Below are 14,782 nucleotides of genomic sequence, written 5' to 3'. Positions count from 1 at the left end.
AGCTCAGGTCACGATATCGCAGTCCGTGAGTTCGAGCCCCACGTCGAGCCCCACGTCGGGCTCTGGGCTGATGGCTCAGAGCCTGGAGCCTAGAGCCTGCTTCGGATTCTGTGGCTCCCTCTCTCTCTGACCCTCCCCCGTTCATGCTTTGTCTCTCTGTCTCAAAAATAAAATAAAACGTTAAAAAAAAAAAAGAATATCTTTTTCTTGAGTGTGATAGTTGTAGATGGTACGGTGTGCCCTATGAAACTTTCATCATCTAATATTATTATATATTTTTAAAATAGTATACTTTGGCTCACAATCCCATTAATTTCTATTAGTTCTATTTCTACTAATTCCTAACTATGTGAGCAAATATTTGCTTGAGTAAGTAAACATTTTCAAATGATTATCAGAGAACAATTTTATGGCAAAGTTTGGAAGGCTCTACAGCCTAATTAAGAACAGATTTTATTAATATTTTCTTAGCTCCAGCCCATGTTTAGGTTATAAGAAAAGCACTGATATTTATTTCCTAAAATAATGTACTTTTCCATGTAATGCAAACTCAAGGTAAAAACTCCTTTGTGTCTTAATACCTTCAGGCAGAAATGTTCAGAAGCTTTAAAGAATTGATCTCACTCTTACAATTTTATTTTTGGAATAGGTTGTCCTTAAGGAAAGGTGTCCTATTGATATTTTGTCTAAATATAGCCACCAGGAGAGAAAAGTGCTTTCACAGAAGTGTAATCAAGTATGTTATAAAAAAAAAAGATCCTTCAGTCTCATTTAAATCATTTATCAGAATTATTTTCTTTTTACCTTTCATAAATCTTTTTTGCAATTAAATAATGAGTTTTAGACAACTACTTTGTCAGAAGCACCGACATGACTTACATCATATTCTGTAATAGATAAGTAATAAAATATACTTGAAATCCAATGTCCAGAGTGAGGATATAAATAGAAGAATGGCCTCTTATCTATATTTTTGGATGACATAATGGAAGATACAATAGATCCAGCATTTTTAGCTGAGAATTAGGTATCATTCACACAATTAAATCTTGACTTTATTCTCTTTATTTTCTGACATATTTCAAAGTTTCTGAAAAGCACATGACTACTGTATTTGTGTGTCATGAAATTGATTTCTGTATAAAACTATGTTTTTTTTTCTTTGCAATTATAATAAGAAATCACCTGCTTAGCTTTTTTAGGAGACCGAGTTTGAAAAACATTCATTTTCTACAGTAGATTATGCATGAGAAAAATTACAGAAGCCAATTGGAAGGCATATAGGCAATGGGAAGATTTTTGACTTACTGAGCTAGTGAGCCCTGTAATGGCTTGAGAGATTATTCATATGTGGAGGTCAATATTGCTGTTAGAGCACTTTTTTCTTATGCCTATTCAGTTGTTTTTGCAGTTTCCAAAACTTCATTTGAACGTTTGAAAATCTGGGGGGCCTGCGTGGTTAAACCTCTGACTCTTGATTTTGGCTTAGGTCATATCTCACGTTCGGAAGGCTGAGCCCCGCATTGGGCTCTGTGCTGACAGCACAGACCCTGCTTGGAATTCTCTCTCTCTCTCTCTCTCTCTCTCTCTCTCTCTCTCTCTCCTCCTCCTCCTCTCTCCTGCTCACGTGGTCTTTCTCCCTGCCCTTCCCCACTTGTTACCATTGGTCGTATAGTCCTCAGAATCAGGCAGTGATGAAGGTCAGAGAATTCAGACCGTGTCACTCCATATTACAACTGGAAAAGAATTGTCTGAGCCTCCAAATCTAACCGGGTCAGGTTGAAGGAAAGAACTCAAATTCCTGTTGGGATGGGCATGGTGGAAATTAATGAGAAGAATTTTAGAGGTCCACCCTCTAAAGCTTCAGTGGGTTTGAGAGGTTAGGACTTCATTCCACAAGCATGCTGGTGCTTGGTGTTTACTGTAGAAGTCCCACATCCACTCCTAGGACTCTAGAGATTCCAGATTCCCTACTCCAGCAGGATTACCTCAGAAGGTAGTTCACCATCCTGCTCAACATTCATCTCCGGAGGTGTCTGGTCACTGCATAGGGAGCTCGAGACATTTCTGCTTAGATGCTTCCCTGACCCTAAAATGCCATGGAGACAGAAAAATAGGCTAACTGTCCCCGAGCCTCAACAGACACTTAGGTCCTCTAGGTTGCTCTTGAGTGGCATGAGTTTTGATTCTGATAGGTTAACTTTCATGCTATTGGATAGATAAAATAATCTGAGCATAAGAGGAAAGAGCAGGGAAAATATTCTAGGAATATCTTTGGCATTTCCTCCAAATTGTATCTCTTATCCACTCTGACTTCTAAGTACAATGTGTGTGATGATCTAGGATAAAAGTCTCATAGAGTGTGTCTGCCAGTGATTCTCTCCTCCCAGAGTTCCTCCCGCAGCAGAAAAGCTTAAGGCATAACAGAAATCATATATTGAGTACATCTTCAGAAACAAGGCAAATTGCATTTCAATACTGCCTTTAACATTAGCTAAAGTGCCTTATTAGAAAAATACTCTGTTCAAACATAATTTAAGATTTAAAAATATCATTAATCAAATTAATTTGCTCTAGTATTTGGCTTGAACGGGTTCTTAACTGATAGTAAAGAAAATGTAAAAGCCATTTCTTGTCATCTCAAAATCTATTACCTGAAGTAGAAAGACAGTTGGAATTAACGTGTAAAATTCTTTTGAAACTGTTAGGTTAATCATGGCTGTCTGTGGCTTTATTAACCCATAATCTAATCTGATTAACATATAAATTAAAGTCTGCTCTAAATTGCTTTAGCAGCAGAACAGAACAACTGTTGGGGCAGAGGGAAGAAAGTAATCTCTGGAATCAGAAGTTCTCATCTATCCCTCCAAACGTTGATTGAACCTGGTGCTGAACATAAAGCAACCTTGATTTGCTTTGTTCCCTGTAAAAGGAAAAGGGAAAATAAAACATAAAACCGAAATAGTTTAGGCAGCATTTTTCAAACTAATCGCACGGAATTCCTTTAGGGTTAATGTGAGGAAGCAAATAGGGAAGAACCAGATGGACACGGGCAGACTCACTTTTTCCTTCTGTTGAATAATTTGTTTTGGAATATTTTGTTTGGAAAAAACATCTATGTCTACTTTTTAAAAGTCTACATCTATTTTTAAATTTTGGTCAGTGGCTGGTGGAAACCATTGTATTGTACCAAACGGAAAGATGTTCAGTTTCATTGGCCAAAAAGTATAACTAGATCTTTCCAAAAGTGAAGGAACTCGCTTAATGTCTTCAAAATAAATAACGATGCCTCACTTTTGAGTTTCAATCTTCCAAGTAAAATGGTTCAAAAGGGCCTCGAAGCTTTTTGCAAATTAAGGGGAATTAGTCGTGCCTTCTCATATCTCCTCTTTGGGAGCGGGTGTAGGAGCGCTGCGGTGATGGGCAAAACAGGCACTTTTCCGAATGGCATCTTTCCCTTTAAACGCAGCTGGTCGTGAACATGTCGGTGGCAATGGTGATTTCAAATGAAACATATCACCGGTCAGGGATTTTTGTTTCCGGGTAAGAAGTCATGAGATTAATGTTCCCACAAATACCAAGAGAAACACGAGATGAATTTAAAGGTTGCTTATTTGAAGGCTCGAAAGAGCTTGAAAAGTTATGAAGATAAGATAGACTAGATTATAGAAAAGGGGGGACTGTCCCAGGATAAGGTGAGGAGAGAACGTTACCAGTGCCAGCACCTGGACTGAATCACAAGGATCAAGAGCTGGCCCGGGGAAAAGGATCATTACTGGAGAGAAGACAAACCATCCGACTTTTTGAGGTTATGTATCTGGTGGGGTGGGGGGTGAAGATTTGAGGGACCCCCAGCACAGCAACAAAACATTACCGCACTGGAAACTGCACAGAGATCTTCACCGCTGCCCTGAAAACTTCCAAGAATCAGAGGGGAGCCTCCTGTGTTCTCTCGATTGTCAGAAAACAAAGACTTAGCACAAGCATTGTCCTGAAACAGAGCACGTGTATTATAGAGAGAGTGGCGAATTGTACTACCTACAGTCACTTTGACCAAGAGGAACTTAATGATTCTGGGTGCAGCTGGAAGATGCAAGATGGCTCTCAGCTCCTGGAAGAAGACACCCCTGCAGGACAGAAAGAGGCCAAGGACACTGATATTCCTCTGGGCCAGAGTGAGAAACTCAGACACTTAAGGCGAGACAAAAATAGCCAATTTTCCACTCAAGACAATTGGGAAATTAAAGACTTTGTGAGATAGGAGCATCAAGAGCTAACTAAAATTTCTCTGAAAGGAAAAAACAGTTTCTTCTAGAGTCATCTTAGGCTCCTGACGCAAAACTTGACAAACTGTCAACTAAAAGCCTCGGTAGGCTGCATGCTAGAGTCAAGAATCATTGAAGACAGAGTTTTAGCGAACCTGCTAGTGTCCCCATCCAACCAAGTCCATAGTTTGATTGAGGTGATCTGCCCTAATCCATGTTCACGAAAGAAGGAGGCAGGCATTAGCTACTTGAAACACCTATGGATATTACACACAGTCTAGCATATTAAAAAAAGAAGAAGAAGAAGAAGAAGAAGTAACAGATATTAAAAGAAGCAAGACTGTGTGATCAATAGTAAGAGAACAAAACAGAAAGTAGGAGGAGTCACCATGATCTGGATATCAAAGTTAGCAAGTAAGAGCTTTAACTATAATTAGTACCTTCAAGAAAATAAAAAAAAAAAAAGATACACAAGATAGATACAAGAATGGAAAACTTACTCACAGAATTTGAATCCATAAAAAAATCTAGACATGAAAAAATACTGTATCTGAAACTGATTTTGCTAACAGATGGATTTAATTACATATTGAACATATCAGACGCTTCTTTCTAAGAAGAATAAATCTATAATCATAGTGGTACCTGTCACAAAGCTAAAAGAAAGAACAGAAAAAATATAATAAGGTAAATAGAAAATATAAGTAACACAATAAACCTACGGAATTACCGAAAACAAAGAAAAAGATAAAACGTTAGCAGCAGAGAGAAAAGATACATTACATACTGAGAAACAATGATACATGTTTTAGTTGGCCTTTGGGCGAAATTGTAAAGGCCAGGCAATGGAGTAACATCTTTCAAATATTGAAGAAAAGAAGCTATCTGAATTCTATATTCGATGAAAATGCACTTCAAAAATGAGGGGTAAATAAAGACATTTTCTGATAACCAAGCAGAGATTTCTTTTCCATGAATCTACATGACAAAAAAAAATCTTTTAGATTTTTTTAGGGCTGAAGGAAACGGATTTACAGGAAGAAAAATAGAGATCACAAGAAATAATAAAAAATTTGTTAAGTGTCCAAGATACGGATCCCCTCCCCTTTTTTTTCTTTCTTTAAAAATTTTTTTAAATGTTATTTATTTTTGAGAGGGAGAGAGACAAAGCACTAGCAGGGGAGAGAGACACAGAATCCGAAGAGGGCTCCGGGCTCTGAGCTGTCAGCCCAGAGCCCCACACGGGGCTCGAACTCACAAACCGTGATATCATGACCTGAGACAAAGTCAGATGCTTAACCAACTGAGCCACCCAAGTGCCCCCCTGCCATCTTTTCTAATTTCCTTAAAAGATATCTGACTATTGAAAGCACAAAACAATAGCATCATACGCTTCTAGTTATAATGTATGCAGAAGTATAGGCATGCCTCATTTTATTACACTTTACTTTCTTGCACTCGCAGATACTGTGTGTTTTGCCCACTGAAGGTTTTTTGGTAAACCTGTGCTGAGCAAACCTATCAGCATCATTTTACAAGAGCATTTGCTCACTTATATACCTCTCTGTCACATTTTCGTAATTCTCACAATATTTCCACCTTTTTCATCATCATTATATTTGAATTGCTTCAATCTCACAATGAAATCGTAATGGATGAGGAGTTACTTCTTACGGATGAGGAAAGAAAGTGGTTTCTTGAGATAGAATCTACTCCTGGTAAAGATGGTCTGAAGAGTACTGAAATGACAACAGAGGATTTAGAATATTACACAGATAGTTGATAAAGCAGCAGCAGGATTTGAAAGGATTGACTTTCATTTGGAAAGTTATACTGTGGTGAAGAGTTGTCGAACCGCAGCAAATACTACGGAGAAATAATTCATGGAAAGAAGACTCAATTGGTGTGTAAAACTTCGCTGTCATCTTATTTTTAAAAATTGCTACAGTCACCCCAAGCTTCAGAAGCTACCACTTGTTCAGTCAGAAGCCATCAACATGGAGGCAAGACCCTCTACCAGCAAAAAGATTACACCTCCCTGAAAGCTCATATGGTGGTTAGCACTTTTTTAGCAATAACTTGTTTTTTTTTTCTGAATTTAGGTATGTACATTTGTTTTTTACTTAGACGTAGCGCCGTCGCCCACTCAATAGACTACAGGAGAGTGTAAACATAACTTTTATATGCCCTAAGAAAAACAATTCATTTGACTTCCTTTATTGCTATATTCCCTTTATTGCGTTGGTCTGGAATTGAACCCACAATTGTCCAAGGTATGCCTGGAAAGGTTTGACAGATAGCACACAGCCTGAAGAATGGGTAAAAGGATTACATTACTGGAAAATTGTAATGGATGGTTATTTGGAGTGTGACGTGATAACACAAGGCAGGATGCACAGTTTGCAGGAGGCCTATCTCTGGAGCAATGACTACTGGCCACCTGATGGTGTACAACTAACAAAACACAGATGCTGCTGAGATAAGAGAGTTCTCTTTCAAATAGGCCCGTATGGTGGGTAAACTCATTGCTGAGTGTAAGCATGGTGCCAACATTGATAACCTCCCTGTGGAAATTTCAGAACAGAAAGTCTTTTTTTCGATGATCATCAATGACCTAGTATACAAAGACTATCACAAAGCTGATTATAGTCACATCTTTGGTTGACTGTGCTGTCTGAGGTGGGTGGTTGCTGATCTTGGTCAATTTGAAGATCATCTCCCCAAGAGCAGGCTGATCTGTGAGCATGCCCTTCTGGATTCCACAAAGGGTATAAAACAACTAATTGCTAAGGTTGACCAAATGACTCCACTGGAGTCATAAAGAGATGAGTAAATTGTTATGGAAATCAGAATCAACATCAAGAAAATTGGTGACAGGGAGCTTGGGTGGCTCAGTCTGTTAAGTGTCTGACTTGGGCTCGGGTCATGATCTCGTGGTCTGTGAGTTTAAGCCCCAGGTTGGGCTCTGTGCTGACAGCTTAGAGCCTGGAGCCTGCTTCGGATTCCATGTCTCCCTCTCTCTCTGCCCCTCCCCACTCACTCTCTCTCTCTCTCTCAAAAATAAATAAACATTTAAATTATTAAAAAAAGAAAAAAATAAAAAAAAAAGAAAATCAACAGAGTAGAATCTGTGCTAATTTCAGGCTGAAATGGTAAAAACATGCATTTGTCAAAGCTAACATGCTTTGGTTTAAAGAATGGAAATTAACCCATAAAGGGGACAGTGACAGTGGAACCACTCTGTATGTAGCTCTCTACTACTTCCTGCCACTGGGTTGTCCACCTGCCAGCCCCTGAGTCAGCCTGTTTGGATATCTGCCAAACTGATGGTACTGGACCGTTCCTATGGGCTGAGTGGAAGCAAATCTGTGCTTTTCTGTATTCAGCACTGAAACTCCTCATATCATACTGAGAATGAAAATTCAGCTTGTGGGGCACCTGGGTGGCTCAGTTGGTTAAGCTTCCAACTTTGGCTCAGGTCGTGATCTCATGGTTCTTGGGTTCGAGCCCCGTGTTGGGCTCTGTGCTGATGGCTCAGTGCCTGGAGCCTGCTTCAGATTGCCTCCCTCTCTCTTTGCCCCTCCCCCACTCACGCTCTGTCTCTCTGTCTCTAAAAAATAAATTAAAAATTAAAAGAAAAAAGAAAATGCAGCTGGTTATACACCTATCCTTAAATACTTTTCAAGTCATGATAAGTCAACTGTTCACATTATCTAAATACAAAATCCTGCTTCTAAATGTCTGTTTTAAAAATTTTTGATTGAATTTTATTATTCAAAATTTGTAACATTTATCAGTTAATGTTACTCTTTTCCACTTTCAACACATACAGAACATTAGATCATTTAAAAAAATTGTTTTTAATGTTTATTTTTGACAGAGAGAGAGAGAGACAGAGACAGAGTGTGGATGGGGGAGGGGCAGAGAGCGAGAGGGAGACACAGAATCCAAAGCAGGCTCCAGGCTCTGAGCTGTCAGCACAGAGCCCTATGTGGGGCTCGAACTCACAGACTGCGAGATCATGATCTGAGCCGAAGTTGGACGCTCAACCGACTGAGCCACCCAGGCGCCCCAGAACATTTTTTAATGTAGGGATTTATTGGAGGTGACCACTAGTAAAAATTGGCACATGCATAGTATTTGTTTATTTTTATTTTTTAATGTTTATTAATTTGTTTCTAGAGAAAGAGAGAGTGGAGGGGGAATGAGAGAGAGAGAGGAGTCCAATGAGATCCACGCTGTAAGCGCAGAGCCTGATGTGGGGCTCAGTCTCATCAACTGTGAGATCATGACCTGAGCTGAAATCAAGAGTCTAATGCTTAACCACTGAGCCACCCAGGGACCCCCGGTATGCACATTCTAGGATGTGAACACAAAATTCATGCTATTAGCGTAAATAGCCATCTACCAAATGATGATTCTAAGGTTTCATTTTCCTTAGCATCTGCACTTGGAACACTATCAGATAAAATTTAAGGAGCATTTCTTTCAATAGAGCTCACTACTTCTATCAACAAAACTTATATTTCAAACTTTTACTGGTAACTAGTGCTGTAAATATCTTATAATTCTCAGACATTTCAAGAGAAATAAAGTTCGGTCTACATTATTCCACTTAGTGATAAAGCTGACTTTATACAACATAAGATTCAGACTAAGGCAGTTCTGTACTTTTACCAAGTTTACTTTTAGGTTAAGAATTTTGACTTTGGACTCAAAAGACCTGGCTTTATCTTTCAATGCAATTCCTTTTCAAGTTCTGTTCTGCCTGGAACATTACATAATCATTCAGAACTTTCATTACTGCTCTGTAAAGGGGGGATTTGAATACGCAGTCCAGAGTATGACTAATAACTGAGATGATACCTTAAGTGTCACCGCCTCTGACAAGCAGTGAAGTAACAGAGCAGGGAGTTATCAGAGAACGTACTTGAACAGCCTTGACTCTGCCTTTTACTAACTGTGCGGCCTAAGAGTCACTTAATATTATCTCACTTTACTTATCTGTGAGGTGGTTAAAGTGATAGCACTTTCTCACTGATATTTTTGTGACAATGGATAGAAAACTATATGCATAAAGCCCTTTTCAATTATTTGGGAGACACCCAGTCTATAAACACTAGCCATCATGGGACTATTAGCTAAACAAACGAAAGTGTAAGCATTCTTTTCCTTATCAGCACAATGTGCTATATATCTGCCACGTACTATAGAGAATAACACAGTAAAAGAAGACATATTTATCTTCATCAAACAATGAGTGATATTTTAAACACTTTCTTCAATATCAGTTGAACATATCCATGCAGTACATTATTGCTTATAGAAGGAAAACTCTAGTTGTTCTGAAACTGTAAATATAAAATTTTAAATGTGATAATTAAGGTCCTTACACATCAGTGCATACAATCGCCTGCTGTGGAGTTCATCAAGAAGTTGGCTAAATATTTTACATCACAGTTTAAGAACATATAGATGATTTTCTTACTGGTAACTGTGGGGCAGGATTACTTGCCAAAAGCAAAAGATTTTACTCAGTTGACTTTTATTCCCATATAATATAATTAGTCACACAGATCTATGGAAATGTTCCATACTTTCCTTATTATAAAACTTACTAAACAATATAAATGTATTTAAATATTTATCTTAATTTACTCATAACCTAGAGAAAATGAAGCTAAGGTAGCTATCTTGGAAAGGAATTTAGAATGATAATATTTGCTCATTTTCTGAAAAACTTATAATAATAATGATTTAATTCCAACCAGACTGTACAATGCTGTTATTTCTTTCTTTAAGAAGTACTATCCTTTAAGAATATATTTTCTTCATCATGGAAACCAGAAATATTAAACCGCAACAGATAGTGATATTAACATTCCAACTAAAGTGATCAGTATTTAAAAATTTGGATGATGTCAGCAATTACACATAAATGTCTCTCCCATTTTGAAAATTATCTGAGGAAACTACTCCATTAGTATACTCAAACCTGTTTGAATCTTCCTTGAGGAAATTATCTTCAGAGCCTATGGAAAATTACGTGAATATTCTAAATAAGAGTAGTTTTTCATATTTTGCGGGTGATTATATTTTTCAAAGGATTTGCTTCAGAAGAAACTTGGTATCTTACTCTAATGATCAAGATAAATGTATGTGAGCATCAAATAGAACACTGTGTTCTTTGTGTAACATATCAAGGACTGAAGGCAAGCTTATATGTGAAGTTAGTAAAATTATTTTATAGGTTTCCTCAAACAAGTATGCATTTACTGCCTACAATATGCTGAATAGTATTTGGTGTTGAATATGCATTGGAGAATAAATCAGGCATATTCAGGCCCTCACTGAGTTCATAGCCAAGTGGGGGGTATGAGCTATTTAACAAATTAATCATGCAGCAACAACTGTAAATGTACAAAATGGGACCACTGCTATGAAATTCAATTTAGATTGGGAAATCAGTAAGATGCTCTTTGAAGATATGACATATAGTCTGAAAGAAAAAATAATTAGTGGAACTTCATTTTGTGTAAATGAAGGAAAAAATAATAGGGCATATGGAATCCCAAGGGTAAGAAAGAGCTTGCTATAGTCCATGCAGCGCGTGGCGATCACTAACTAGCTGATGAGACATGAGATCAATTACAACTCCAGCATCATGATAGGAATTGTGGCCATTTACTCAATTCATTGAGAAATCACACTATTGTAAATGCTCATTCACCACAGTCACAAATGTAAAGAAATATTTATTTTTTAGGTATTTGTTTAGGTATGTATATTTTTTCTTATATGAAATTGAAGAAACTATAATCCAACTCGACACACTAATATATATTTGCTCTATAAGATGAATTGAACTGCAGATAAATTCTTTGAAAACTTATAAGTAACCCATCTCAAGGGAACTGTCTCTGTTTCTCTGCTTGAAACTGTCTCAATAGATAGATAAATATATATATGCAAACAAGTATATCTACTCATATAATTATACAAATGTATGCATAATTATATACATTATGTATGCACACATTCGTGTACATGTATGTGTGTTTATATATATATATATATATATATATATATATATATATATATGTGTGTGTGTGTGTGTGTGCAGAGTTAGACCATATGGCATGAGAGTATAAAGAAGTGTTTTGATTTTAGCCTTTCAAGATTTTAACATAATAAACTGCTTAAGATATTATGTAAGTGTGAATATATTTTAATTTTAATGATTGCAAGGTAGCCTATTACGCTTATTGTATACAGTTATTTAGTGAACAAATCCTCTTATTTTGAAATTGAGTTGTTTTAAATTTACACTGTAAAAACAGTACTGTTATAAACATCTCTCCCTCCCTTTCTATTTATCTATTTATCTATTCACCCATCTATCCACAATTGCATAAAATTTCTGCAGGATGATTCTTAAAGTAGAATTGGTCGATTAAGCAAATTTTTATTTTTAAAGCTTTTTCTAAATATTACCAAATTTCCCACAGATATTGTGATGATGTGTATTTTCTTCTCCAATGAATGAAAATACCCATTTTGTTACTTCACAAACACTTTTTCTTTTTAACATATGATAATTTAACTTTAAAGTGTACAAGTCATTTAGTATACATGACACAGATGTATATAATATAGAGACTTCAAACTATTTTGATATTAACACCAAAGTAAAGTGTATATAGCTTTTAAACTGTGACTATATATGGAGATAATCCCACAATCAAATTTGGCACATTATATAGGCCTAGAACTGGTTAAAAGGAGAAGGCACTAGGAATAGTTGCCAAGATTCCTTTTTATCTGATATTACAAAGCATGTTTCATTTTTTAAAAAATGTTATTATTATAATGAAGAGCAAACCTGAGTCATCAAGTGTGTGTTCGATTAGTTGAAAAAAATATTGATCCAAATTCTACTGAAGAATTCAATATTAATTTTAATGTGTTATCTCCATAACTGTTTTGATATTCCTTTATGAGAATTTAAAATATATACGCAGAAACAGATAAATTAGAATAAGATAAACATCCAGTACATCTGTACCACTATTTACATATTAGTTTCGGAATTTATACATCCTGGCTTCTAGCTATACCTAAAATATTTTGTAACATTCTCAGTCTGGAAAGCGCTCTCCACCTAATTGACCTTAGTTCAGATTTTGTGCATGTGCATATCATATAAATATATTCACACATGGTCTTATACACACACATGTTTAATTTGTACATTTTTAATTTTAGCTTAAAGTATGCCCATATCATGTTACGGCCATTGTGTACTCCCCAAATCCATACACTGAAGTCCTAACCCCTAATACCTCAGAATTTGAAGACAGGGTCTTCAAAAAGGTACTAATATTAAAATTAAGTCGTTAGAGTGAGTCTTAATCCAATATGGCTGGTGTCCTTATGAGAGGAGATTACGAAAGGGACACACTCAGAGAGAACACCTCTCCACAGGAGAAAATGACCATCTATATACCAAGAATGGATATAGAAAAAATCAGTCCTTCTGGTACCTTGATATTGGACTTCTACCTTCCAGAATTGTGAAAAAATAAATTTCTTTTAAGTCAACCAGTCTGTGGTACATTGTTATAGAAGCCCAAGCAAACAAATACATCTTCCATTTCTTTAAAAAACAGTTTAAAGAAAATTAAAAACTGAAGAATCTACAATAAGAAGTGAAGTAACTAGGTGCAAAATTATTCAAGAGTTATCATTTACACAATAGTAGTATTTATACAGTAGTTCTATTTAAATCACCAAAATGTGCATACACATTTTAGGTATTTATACATGGATTTTTACCTTAATCACCATTTTCAATTTGCTTTACGGCTAAACACAATACAAAATTAAATAGACTCTCTGGCAATTACCTGTCTGTATATTCATTTCCTCAGTCCACTTATTTATTAATATATCTCCAGAAAGGGCTGGATATGTTTAATCCTATAGATCTCATATAGGATATATCTCATATAGGATCTAATCTATGATTAGATTATGTTGCAAGGCAACATATCAAACTGATGACTTTGGATCATTACTCCATTCAACATATTTACACAACTGAGTTCCTCTGAACGATGAATATGTAACAATTATGTAATTGATAATATTATTCTGACCAAACTGAATATGGGCAGGAAACACTAGTTGAAAGAATAAAACACAACACGATTATAATATGGCCAGTTTCCACTTGAATGCAGTTGAGTTGGGTGATATTGCTGCTCTCAGATGTGTTTCAGTGGGAGCCCCTTTGATTTATACCTTGGAGTTCATCGAGCTTCTTAAATTTTTATGTCTCTTTCCTCCCTTGAAGTTAGGAAGTTTTCAGCTATTATCTCTTCAGATAGAACCTCTTCCCCTTTCTCTCTCTTTCCTCCATCTGTAACTCCCATGATGCATATAGTCATTTGTTTGCTAGCGACTCATAAAGCCCTTAGGCTTTCTTCAATTATCTTCATTCTTTTCTCTTTTTGTTCTTCTTAATCAAGAATTTCAAATGATCTTTCTTTTCTAGGTTTGTTGATTCTTCTGCTTAATCAAGTCAGTTATTCCTAGTAAAATTTTGAATTTAGTCACCGCATTTGTCCCCAGTCATGTCATGCTGTTCCAGGGTAGAGGACTGGGTTGTAGCTGGCAAACACAACAAGCTTTCTTACCTACTTTGAGGTGGCTTTTGGTTTTTTGCTTGCCTGGGATGCTGCACATTCTATACTGTTTTTTTTTTAATGTGATAAAGACAATTTGCCCTACATATTGTTATTAACTTAGTTTCTCTGTGGGGGTACCAGGGCCTGGGCTTCTCATCTATCATCTTACTGATGTCACTCTCAGGTTGTTTTGTTTTTTAAGCATCAAGTCTTAACTATAAGACATTGACAAAAGTAATTTAAAAAGATATAAATGAATGAAAAGGTATTTTGAGCCCATAGATCAGAAAAATTAATAATACCCAAATTAGCCCACAAATTCAGTGCAATATCTACTGAAATTCCAATGGCATTTTCACAGGAAAATAATAATTCTAAAATTTGTATGGAGCCACTGAATACTTCAAAGAGTCAAAGAAATCTTGATAAAGAACAAAGATGGAGGTATCATGCTCTCTGATTTCAAACTATACTACAAAGCTATAATAATCAAACCAGTATGGTATTGGCCTTAAACACAGGTCAATAAAACAGAATTGAAAGTCCCAAAGTAAACCCATACATACAGGGCTATAATTTATGACAAAGAAGCCAAGAAGTTACAATGGAGAAAAAAAAACAGCCTTCAATAAATGGTACTGGGAAAACTGGACAGCCAAATGAAAACTAATGAAACCATAGCACTCTTTCTCATCATACACAGAAATTAACTCAAAATAGATAACAGACTTGAATGTAAGACCTAAAACCATAAAAATCCTGGAAGAAAGTGTAGGCAATAAGCTCTTTAATGTCAGTCTTAGTGATGTGTTTGTGGATCTGACTTCA

Source organism: Neofelis nebulosa, chromosome 14 (assembly GCF_028018385.1).
Source record: "Neofelis nebulosa isolate mNeoNeb1 chromosome 14, mNeoNeb1.pri, whole genome shotgun sequence".
Classification (NCBI taxonomy): Eukaryota; Metazoa; Chordata; class Mammalia; order Carnivora; family Felidae; genus Neofelis; species Neofelis nebulosa.
This window is presented reverse-complemented; position numbering follows the sequence as displayed.